This window comes from Elgaria multicarinata, chromosome 4 (assembly GCF_023053635.1).
Source record: "Elgaria multicarinata webbii isolate HBS135686 ecotype San Diego chromosome 4, rElgMul1.1.pri, whole genome shotgun sequence".
NCBI classification, from domain to species: domain Eukaryota; kingdom Metazoa; phylum Chordata; class Lepidosauria; order Squamata; family Anguidae; genus Elgaria; species Elgaria multicarinata.
In genome coordinates this window covers 124,636,212-124,648,326 of record NC_086174.1, presented here as the reverse complement: position 1 = coordinate 124,648,326, position 12,115 = coordinate 124,636,212, and positions in this window count along the sequence as shown.

Below are 12,115 nucleotides of genomic sequence, written 5' to 3'. Positions count from 1 at the left end.
CCATTCAATTGCCTGCTCTGTTATTGGCCTCAGGTCGCTTTTGATCACATCTGATTTGAGGAGAAAGAACATTCACCTTCAGAATTTGACATGAAAATTCAGGTAAACTGAAGGCTATTTGTGTCAACATTTCAAAAAGGAAGGGAGGAAAGAAGATTGTTTGCCAACTGATCTCTTCTCTGTCTTCTCTTTAGGCTGATCTCAGGCTTCTTTGCTGTCCCAACTCTAAACAAATTCCTAAGCAAACTCTCTCCCTCCCTCCAATATTTCTGAAATATTTGAAATGGAAACAAACAGACATCACTTACAAGAATGACTGCAAGCATTTAACCACAACTTGGGTGGAGCCCATTTGGCCCCTGACAAAACTATGGAGCAGTCTAGCTACTGCACTTACCACCGCATTGCTATTTTGAAACGTGATGAGTGGAGTGATAGATTGCTATATGTATAGTCAGTTGCAAATAATTTGATGGATTGGATCCAGACTTAGGCTAAACCTACACTACAATGATCACCCAAAAGCAACTCCGCTGGACCAGGCATGTTGTCCGAATGCCTGATTACTGTCTTCCAAAACAGCTGCTCTACTTCCAACTTAAGGATGGAAAACGTGACCTCGGAGGTCAGCAAAAGAGGTTAAAGCTAATCTGAAGAAATGAAAAGTGAGTATCAAGAACTAGGAAGGCTTGGCCCTGGAGCATCCCAACTGGAGGTCAGCTGTCACCGAAGTTGCTGTGGATTTTGAAGAAAAGTGTAGTCAGGGTGAAAGGGATAAATGAGCTAAGCAGAAAATACACCAAGCAAACCCTCACCAGAACCGCCTTCCATCTGGCAACTTGTGTCCTCACTGTGGGAAGCTGTGTGGATCCAGGATCGGCCTTCAGTCATCTGGGGACCCACTGTTAAAGTCCCTCTAACTTTGGAAGACAATCTTGGTAGACAATTTTACTCGGATACGAGTGATCGCCAGAAGTACTGCTTTATAGCGGCATTGAAGTGCTTTGGGGCACAATCCATATTCCATATACCGCTTTCATGGTGTTATTTCTTGTTTTTTATTCCACATTATCCAAAATGCCACAACAAATGTCACTGTGTGTTGTATGAGGTATAAAAGCACAAGAGCAATATAGTGCTACCATGTCAGGATCGTAATGATTTGACACAAGATGTAGATCTGGCCTTAGTCATACTTGGAGTAGACCCTTTGAAATCAATGGAACTTAATTTACTGATGACAAATTAAATTGAAGTCCCAATGATTTCAATAGGTCTACTACTGCATGATCATCTTTTATAAAGATGATATGCTGACATTGTAGCAAGGTTGGTTCTTTTTTGATCATTCAAAGAATTATATGCTATAGTCCTTTGAACCATTGCAAAGGAATTTGCTGAAGCTGCTTTCAAGGTTTTTCCTTTACCCAGTATGGAACCTCTTCCAAATGTGAACGTTTAAAATTCTGTTTCCACTCCTAATTTGCAAAAAAAAAAAAAATCTGCACTGTTTTTAAAACATTCTTTATTATTTAGCACACATGTTTTTATGTGTGAGTGTTTATATGGTAGTACAGTAGCAAGGTTATGCTGTGATCACAATGCAAATGTTGAACAGGTTCTTCTTTCCTTTTTTAAAAAATGTCTTATGATAAAGACTCAGACACAGTCATTCAAATGCCCTAATTAAGAGCAGGAGATTCACATGTGAAAGCCAGCTTCTGTATGCATCTCACTTGCTAGTTCAGGAATCACAGCCATAAATCAGATGCGCAATGTGCAATTCTCATCATCACCATCCGCATTCTGGTGCAACTTATCATGTTTAAATACCATTTTTATGCCTGAAAGTCCTGGTTTCTTGGCTACTGGCTGTCAGCAGAAAGTCCAGGATTGAGGTTGGCCATGCAGACCTTATATATCAACCAACGCCTAAGACAAGGGTGGGCAACTGTGGGAGGTCAGGGCTGGCACCCTGACTGGAATGCCCTCCCCTTGGAGGCCTGACTGGCGCCAACACTGATTTTATTTCGATGCCAAGTAAAAATATGTCTTTTTAACAAAGCCTTTGATGGTGAAATCCACTAAGATGGCACGTTTTAACTGTTTTAACTACTTTTACTGCTTTTAAGTCATATATTGTTTTAACTTGGTTCATGGTTTAATTTGTTTTTAACTGTGCATATTTATTGTTTTATACTGTATGCTTTTATCTGTACGCCACTCTGAGATCTTAATGATATAGGGTGGGATATAAATGTTTTAAATAAATTTTTAAAAAATGCCTGGATTAGCAAAAATAGAAATAGATTTTTTAAAAAAATGTTTGTTGTGTAAGGAATACACTTTAAAAAGAGAGATGGGAAAGGGCAGTGGGGGAAACTACACAGAAATTATGGGGGGAAGGCATGAGAGACGTGGAGGAGGTTGCTGACATTAACAAAAGGACCCAGAAACTCCCGTGAGTGGCCTGTGACAAGCGTGCCTTATTTCACTTCTGTGAAGCAGCCCAAATCTGTCATGCCGCATGCTATCCACTAGGGCTGTGCTCCTCTTCTCTTTGGTTCTTAGAAGTGATAGTGAAGCGGGGGCTTCGCCTCCGTTATAGGCGGAGGAGAAGCAAGTCGGGGGGCTAGCAAAGCATAGCGAAGAGAAGAGACCACAAGCAAATTGATCCACTTTTTAGCGTATACCTTTTTTGTTTTGAAACCCACGTCCCTGAAACTCACTGTTCTTAGAGGGTGGTGGCATCTCTCTGTGTTGTTCCCGCCTCACAGGGATGCTTTGAAGCAATCCTTGGCTCACTTACTTGTGCCCCCAGAAATGTCTGCTGCATGCCTGCCTTCCTGCCTCCACCTGGGTGCTGTTGTTGTGGGGTATCTGCTGGGACTTACTTCCCCATAGATCTATTTATTTATTGCACAAAGCTCTCTGGGCGGTTTACAATTCTATGGCATAGTCATACATCTCTGCCTGCCTCTCTGCCCTCCTGGTGCCTGGGAGATGTACCAGATGATGGGCTTTGTGGTTCAACCCCACAAGCCTCTGGCATGCTTGCTCCCACTGCTACGGGTGCATGCTGCCTGTCCTCCTCCGTGCCCACCCCACAGGGACGGTTTGTGCATGTCTTGCTTTGACTCAGGGTATCTTTCCTTGTGATAAAAGGCAGCTGCATTGCGTGCTCATCCTGTGTAAGATTTCTTGGTGTGCGTGTGTGCATTTTTGAAGTGTTTCACCTGAGATGAAGATCCTTATTTAGAAAAAATCTTTATTCCCCCAAATCATCTTTCCTATTGATTGCTATGGACAAGTGCTTTGCAATGTATCATTATGGGCAGGTATGGAAAGATGTCGGAGCTATTAGCATTTCTGAAAATGGGGTGTAGGATTTTCAAAAATTCCCCCAAAATCACTGGAGGCTCGGATTTGCTTCCAACTGGGCATGAATGTAGATACATGGATAAGCTCTCATGGTGCTGATTTTGAGGTTTGTAACATGAAAACTGACGGAGTTCTCGAAAGGGGTGTGAATTGGGGTTAGGGGGTGATGCTTAAAACGAAAAAATCGCTAAAAATCAGGGCATGCTCAAATTTGCTTGAAACATGCCATGAATATGGATCTAGGTGGCATCTGTGAGAGTGCCCATTTGCAAGTTTGTATCTTTAAAAATGTCAGAGTAAATCCCATTTCTGAAAATGGGGTGTAGAATTTTCAAAAATTCCCCCAAAATCACTGGAGGCTCAGATTTCCTTCCAACTGGGAATGAATGTGGATACATGGATAAACTCTCATGGTGCCAATTTTGAGGTTTGTAACATGAAAACTGAGAGTTCTCAAAAGGGGTGTGAATTGGGGTTAGGGGGTGATGCTTTAAATGAAAAAAACACTAAAAATCAGGGCATGCTCAGATTTGCTTGGAGCTTGGCATGTATGTGGATACATGGATAAGCTCTCATGGTGCCAATTTTGAGGTTTGTAACATTAACAGTAAAAAAGTTATAGGCATTTCAATTTCAATGCAAGTCTGTGGGGGGAAACACAGAGCTCCGATTTGGATCTGGAGCTCCGCAGCGGAGCGGACCATAGGCAGATCGAGGCGGGGTGGAGCGGACCCAATCTGGAAGTTGCAGATTGGGATCCGGAGTGGATCAGGGGGTCCGTGCACAGCCCTACTATCTACTCTGTAATGTAATTAGAAAAACCTTCCCCAACCTGGTACCCTCCAGATGTTTTGAACTACAATTCCCAGCATTCCTAACCATTGACCATGTTAGCTGGGGCTGGTAAGAGTTGAAGTCCAAACCAGGTTGCTTGAGATATTTCTTTACACTGTGTCAAGTGCTGTCATAGAAAACCATACTAGCTAGTCTACAGTCACTCAGATGCTGTAGCACCCACATCAGCTGTTTGAGCAGGCACGTGACATCACCTGAAGCTGCCTTCCCGCACAAACTCACTGCAAACATTCCAAATAACCCAGGGAAAATTTTCCACATCAAATGATGACAGAATTTGGGATATAGATCCCTGAAGTGTAAAGCAGAAGATCCAACACATCAGCTTGAATAGTGAAGGGATGTAGCTCAGTGTGATAGTGCAACTGCTTTGCATGCAGAATATTCCAGGTTCGATACCCAGCTTCTCCAGGTAAGGATAGGAAACTCTCCTGCCTGAAAGTCTGGAAAGCCGCTGCCAGTCAGTGTCAACAATACTGGGCTAGATGGGCCCATGGTCTGACTCAGTATAAGGCAGCTTCCTGGGTTTCAGCTAGGCATGAAAAAGGGAGGGAGAACCCTGTAGGAGTACGCGAAAAATGCCAAACGGCAAGGGGTGGAACCAAAAAAGGAGTTCTTGAAGAATGTTTATTCAGATATGCCTTTCTTGAAATATGTTTATTCAGATAAGCCTCCGATAAGCCTACGCGTTTTGGTCCCCAAAAACTGAGTCCTTCCTCAGGGCAGTTCAAAAAAGTAGTTTTTGTTCCTTGTTCAAATGCAGTACTGGATAGGCCGCAGAGCAACGTTACACAGCAGAAGCGCCGTGTTGACATTAATCCCTTTGAAAAAGTCGGGGTAAATCCATGACTTTTTAAAACCGGAGTATCGCGGGGAAGCCCCTTTGGTGGCTGTGAACCTACGCCTGCGTTGTCTAACCGATGGGGCGCAGATCCATAGCCACCGCAGGGCTTTCCCCACATGAAGACAGCCCCTGGCAGAGAGGGGGGCAGCATTCTTTCATGGGGTCTCTCCACTCCGCGAGGCATGTGGTGAATGCATCCAAAATGGTACCTAAATTTATAAAGGCCCGCTCCTGCCCTCTCCTGGCATACTAGTGTGCCCCATTCCATGTTTTTAGAATCGCTGGTTAAGCAGTAGCATTTGGATGTAAGGCATTTGAATTCTGTTTAAGAGGATTGGGTTGAAGAAGCTTAAATTTAAGCACATTGGTTTGACAAGTGGATTACTCTGACTGACCACTTCTGGAAAACCTCACTTACTGAAAAAGTCTCAGAGAAACCCACATTTTCCCCAGCGTCCCCAAATATGACACAAATAGCGTTCTCAGAGCAATAATAAAGCCGGATGTGCGTGCACTAAAAATGGTAAAATGCTCCTCTGATAATTTTTCTCCCCTCATTCTATAATTAGCAATAAAAAACAGCCATTTCCTAAACATTATGCAAGCCATAAATTATGAAGCCCACAGATTGGTGATTAAGAAAACAATTCTGTGCCAAGCAAAGAATATAGTTAATTCTTATTTTAAAAATGTATGGCATACGCTCTTTAAAAGATTTACACATCTAAGCAAGCTTTTGCTCTGCTCCTTCCCTTTTGTATGAATCATAGATCAAGGCACTGAATGAATTTCGTCAGGATAACATAACTGTTTTATGTATAAGGGCTCGGGGAACATCATACTTTTTGTATACCCTGAGCCACATCCCCAAATGAGTTTATCTTATCTCTTCTGTGCTGCAATCCACCCACCGTTAAAATCAATAGGAATTGCAACCCCTCATTATGCAGTTTGAACTAGTAGTTATCAAGCTTTTCAGACCCAGGGCCCATCTTTAATGCCAGCCTGCAACCGGGCAATTCTTTAAACATACATATCCTGTTCTCTTTTCCCCCTCTGTCTTTCTCGTGTAATATCTACATTGCAGAAATCCTGGTTTGAATAATTTCTTTTCCTTGGGAATCCTGAGAATTGGCGTTGTGGTGGTAAAGACCTTTCGACAAATTCTTGGCAACCTCACAAAACCACCATTCCCAAGATTACTGGGAGCAGGAACCATGATAATGTAACCTAGTTTAGAAATGGTACAAATTTATAGTACAGACAATGACCTCGTTCACATGACATGATAACCCACAGTGGTATCTCAGCCTTGTTTGTTTCAGAGTGGCTTGTCGTGACATCCGAACCCATACACAACCATACACAAACCACCCTCAGAACCCATGGCATGTTGTTGAGCTTGTTGGCTATGGCTTGTTTTCAGAGTGGGTTGTTGTTGCGAACGTGCGAACCTGGCATGATGGCTTGTGAGTGGTTTGTTCCAAATGGCTACAGAGTTGTTTGGCAAGAGCGGCAGAAAATCCAATCGATCAACTTGCTGCCTCGTGATCATGCTAGCCATATGTCAGGCTGGCAACACCTGGGTGCCCAGTTCCCATTCCCATTTGTGGTCACTGCTCAATCTGCACAAACAGGAGAATTCTAGCAGCAATCACCTGTGAAATTTACATAAATCTTGCCAAAAAAATTTTTTTTTGGGGGGGGACCTGAAAAAGCACAAATCCCCTGCAAAATCCACATGTTAATGCTTTACCCTATAGAGGGACATGGGTATTTTTGATCTCTGAGGTTTTTTCCCATGTTTGGTATGACTACATTTGTATACAAATCCAGAAAGTTAAAAATAATATATATATATATATATATATATATATATATATATATATAAAGATGCCTGTCAATCTGCAAAACACAGATGGAACAGATTGTCCATACATCCCTAGTTTTACTCTTTAAAAAAATGTTGTACTGCAAAAGCTACTGGGATACTTGCCAAGAGCAGGCAGGAGGACCAAGGGGAAAACAAACCAAGGGGCACCTGATCATCTGAAGGCAGCAGTGTCAGTTAGCAGTGGATTAAACAATCGTGACATGCAAACTTGCCCACACTCTCACTCTGGCAGGATCTACACTACTGCTCTAAAATGTTTTATAACAGTAGGGACAACTGTTGGGGCCTAGGACACACTCACGTTTTCAAACTGTTTTCAAAGTGTCATGTCCTGCTTGGTGTCTCCCTCTCCTCCAACTTTCCCAGTTTTTCTTACATATGAAAAAGAAAATATAACTGTGACCCTAGTGCAGCCTTCCTCTACTGGTGCCCTCCAGATGTATTGGAATACAACTCCAAGCACTCCTTCCTCCAGCCAGCCAGGGGGACATCAAGGTGGAGAAGGCTGCCCTAGTGCGATCCAACTTTGGTCAGGCCACGACATGTTTATGGGTCCCTCCCAACCTACTAGCTGAAGATCAATGGTGTAAGACAGGTCATGAGTTCAGTCCAGATGGGTCACAGCAAAGCTGTTGCCACCATGTTAGGCAATTGTGAAAGTAGATCCCATATTCCAGGTTGGGAGCCCAAGGTGGGTCTCGGGTCTGGAGCAGTTGAAGACATCTGGTGTAAGTCATCTCAAGTCCAGCCTCATTTTATTGACACAACACACACACACACACACACACACACACATCACTAAAAGGTTTCAGTGGTTACCACCTTTACTAACAGTCCACAATTTCATTAGTTCCCCTATAGCAAGTGCTGAAGAACATCAGGGATTCCTCAGTGGCTTCCCATGGGTGATTCCATACCGATGAACAAAGAGACCCAAACTTTTTCCTCTACCAGACACAAATGAAAAAGTTTCAATTATCCCTCATTTTAATGGTGCTCCCCATACTAAATAAAGTCTCACCTGTTCTCCCACCTGCTGTGCTATTTGGGCAGGTATTACTCTGTGGAGCCAATAAGAGAAGGTGTTAGAATGTTAGAGAAAGAAAAATAGACAATGGCACCCACCGGAAGCTGCATGTGACCAGTTCCACTTGGTCAGGTGACTCAGTCTAAGACAGTTTCACATATGTTAATATGTGCCAGGCCCATGGCAGTGGCCATGTGTCCTCTTTTATAGAAGACAGTCCTCTATTTGAAGGGCTGTGCAGTCCAAGTCCAGGTTAAAGATAAAGAGCTATCAGAAGGAAGAACTGAGTCTTGAAATTGCCCATCAACAGCATCTGGACAGAAGCTTCAACAGATCTGCAGGTCACCTGCTCAAAATCATCTACACTGGGGTGAACATAAGAAGAGCCCTGCTGGATTAGACCAAGGGTCCATCTAGTCCAGCACTCCGTTCACACAGTGGCCAACACACAGGCTTATTGCCTTGAATACTGGAGATAGCACACAACCATCAGGGCTAGTAACCATTGATAGCCTTCTCCTCCAGAAATTTATCCAACCCCTTTTTAAAGCCATCCAAATTGGTGGCCATCACTACATCTTGTGGTAGTGAATTCCATAATTTAACTATGTGCTGTGTGAAGAAGTCATTCCTTTTATTTGTCCTGGATCTCCCACCAATCAGCTTCATGGGATGACCCCGGGTTCTAGTGTTTTGAGAGAGGGAGAAAAATGTCTCCCTATCTACACTCTCCATACCGTGCATAATTTTGTACACCTCTATCATGTCTCCCCTTAGCCTCCTTTTTTCCAAGCTAAACAATCCCACTTGATCTAACCTTCCCTCATGAGATGTACTGTATTTCTATTTAAATTATAATGATTATTTCTAAATTTACATCTATACATATAAATTCCCATATGTAAATTTTATGCAAATTGGTGTCCTCCTTTGCTCCCCGCTCTTTTTGGTGTTGCACGCCCCCTTTCTTGACAGTTCACAGGTAGCCACCCTAGTTTTGATGCTATCTTCCCACCCGGAGCATGCTGCTAATCACAGAGATCTAAATAGACCAAATGGTTTGGTCTTTGTTATTTGGTTATTTGGTCTTTGTTATTCTCTACTGTCAGGTCGCATCCATATTTTATGTACGTAATTCCAGAGAAGTAAACAGCTTTCTGCAAGTTGCCTAAGTTGCTTATAAACCCTGTGGCTCAGGTGCCATTGAAGTGCAGCAATTTTACACGACTTGCCTGCAGGAACAGCTCTTCATATGGTCTACCATTTTGATCATCCCCTTCCCCTGCCATCCCCAGACAAACGTCAAAACTGAAACCAAGAAGTGGGTCTTAAGAAACAGGCCTACAAGATGTCGGAAGGACGGAAAGAAAGGAGGAGGAAAGGCAACCTAAACTGTGACATATGAAGTCTGCTACGTTTAGGAAGGCTAATGAAAGCAAAAGCTCAGCCATTAACCTTCAAGGGAAGAAAACTCGGCCTGGTGATTTAAATATTACCCAAGTCAGTATTTCACCATGACAAGCGTTAGTAATGAATAATTAAGCATTTAATATAATGTCGTTTTGGTGAAAAATGATTATTTTGCCATTGATGGCCTTAAAACCTATTCAGTGTTATTATACTGCATTAACAGGGGGGTGAGGAGTTGATGAAATAAATGTTTTTTTGATAGCTGGGCTGAAAACCATTAAGGATATTAGGCTCCCCTTCTTTGCTGAGCTTCAAGAGAGGCCCTGCTGAGAGGACGTCATGAAAAATTTAAGAAGGAACATCCAACCTAGAACAGACTTGTGTCTCACACTTGTTCGCCTGAGGTCAAACAGTGTTTTCCCTCTATAATACTGCATTAATGTCTTGGAAATAAATCTTTCAACAGATGCAGATCCCACAACCTCCAAAATGAAACTTTTAACAGTTTCTCTCAGGAACAGATTTGGATTAAATGGATGCTATTGTTTAGGACAATATAGTAGGTGCTCTTTCCATTAGATCTTGGTATTAATAGGTGCAATCCACCAGCATTTTCCCCTGTGTTTTTCAAAATAAATGGGAGCTGTATGAAAGCCATTACGGTTTCCTTTCTGATACCGGATCATAACACAATTCACTATTCCTGCTCCAACTGAAAGCATTTGTTAGACTCTCCTTGCAAGGGAAAAAACTGTGATTTACAATAGACTTGCTTGCTGGAGGTACGTCATCTAGATCTTTTTCTACACCTGCCCAGTGTTTAACTAGTGGTTAGAGTGTTGGACTGGGAGTTGGGACATCCAGGTTCTAGTCCCCACTCAGCTGTGGAAGCTCACTGGGTGACTTTGGGCCACTGACAGACTCTCAGCCCAACCCACCTCACAGGGTGGTTGTTGTGAGGATAAAATGGAGAGGAGGATTATGTACCCTGCCTTGAGTTCCTTGTAGAAAAAAAGGCAGGATATTAATGTAATAATTAATATTTACCCCGGAGCCACCAGCCTCCACTGCCCTTCATGGTTTAGTTCTCCGGGAAGAAACAGGAGAGACTGGGGTCTCAGAGTCGAGCTAGACATTAAAGAACATGCACTATGCACATCTACTTCTCTCCCTGCATATATCTAGTAGAATTTACCTCATATCAATGTTCAGCGCTTCCCTACCACCACCCATTAGCTTCCTTCACTTGTTATCCTCCACACAATAGTAACTCCTTGGAGGGGGAGAATGGGACAGTGCCCACTGCTCCCCACCCCCCATCCACACATTAGGGAGAGGGGGGCATGTGTGGTGTAGTGGCTAAGGTTATTTATTTATTTATTTATTTATTTCATTTATATTCTGCCCCATAGCCGAAGCTTTCTGGGCGGTTTACAAAACTGGGAATCGGGACATCTGGGTTCTAGTCCCCACTCGGCCATGGAAACCCACTGGGTGACTTTGGGCCAGTCACATACTCTCAGCCCAACCTACCTCACAGGGTTGTTGTTGTGAGGATAACATGGAGAGGAGGAGGATTATGTACACCACCTTGGGTTCCTTGGAGGAAAAAAAGTCTGGATATAAATGTAATAAACAAATAAATGTCTGTAAAGTTTGCTTTATGCTTATAGGTTGTGATGTGGCACCCTGATGGTGTAGTGTTCCACATCCCAAGGAAATCCTATGCATGTAGCACAGGCTTCCCCTTACAATGACCGCTCCAAAGCATGGGCAATCCTGCCCTCCCCTTCTACAGAATTCTGATTGTGTGGAGGATAATGAGTAAATAATGTGGACCAGGGACAGAAAAATAGAACATTGTGATGTCACAGTGAGTTCTACTAGACATGGAATGGGAGGAGGGGAATACAAGTGTGACAACTGTTTCCACCAGCCAGTGGAGCATGCGAGTGTACTGTTGGTAAACAGTGTACAGAAAGGATGAAGCAGAGAGCTGGTTGAGGAAAGCCCCACTGCCCCAGACCTCAGGGCCTGCTGAGCAATCCTGTATACTAATAACAAACTCATCCTTTGAGTTGTGACTCCTTTTGTAGCCAAAATTATGTATGTATGTATGTATGTATGTATTCAGTTTATACCCTGCCTATATACAGAATACCTTAGGAGGCATACAAAGTTAAAACAATTTAAGCAAGATTTTAAAAAAAAATCAATAAAACACCATAGGCAGCATAAAAATGTTAAAAATAATTTAAGAAGATAAAACAATCAGTAAAACCATACAGCATAAAAACAATATGCAGTGGTCAGCAATAAGATTCTAGAAAGGGGAAGGCCTGCCGGAATAATAAAGTCTCCAGTGTCTGCTTAAAGACATTCAAAGAAGTCATCAGGCGCATTTCAACTGATAGGTCGTTCCGCAGCTGAGGGGCGGCAAAGGACAAGCTCTTCCGGTATGTGGCTGCCAATCTCCCATTAGGTGGTCACAGCAGATGACTCTCCGAGGACCTTATGAAATGGGCTGGAACACAGGGAAGGAGGCGCTCCCTAAGGTATCTTGGACCTAGACCAAGTAGGGCTTTTAAAGGTTAGAACCAGCACTTTATGTTTTGCCTGGAAAGGAATTGGCAGCCAGTGTAAAGAGTTTAAAAATGGCACCATCTACACCCAGGGGGTAGGTATCAGCAGACCTGGAGGAACT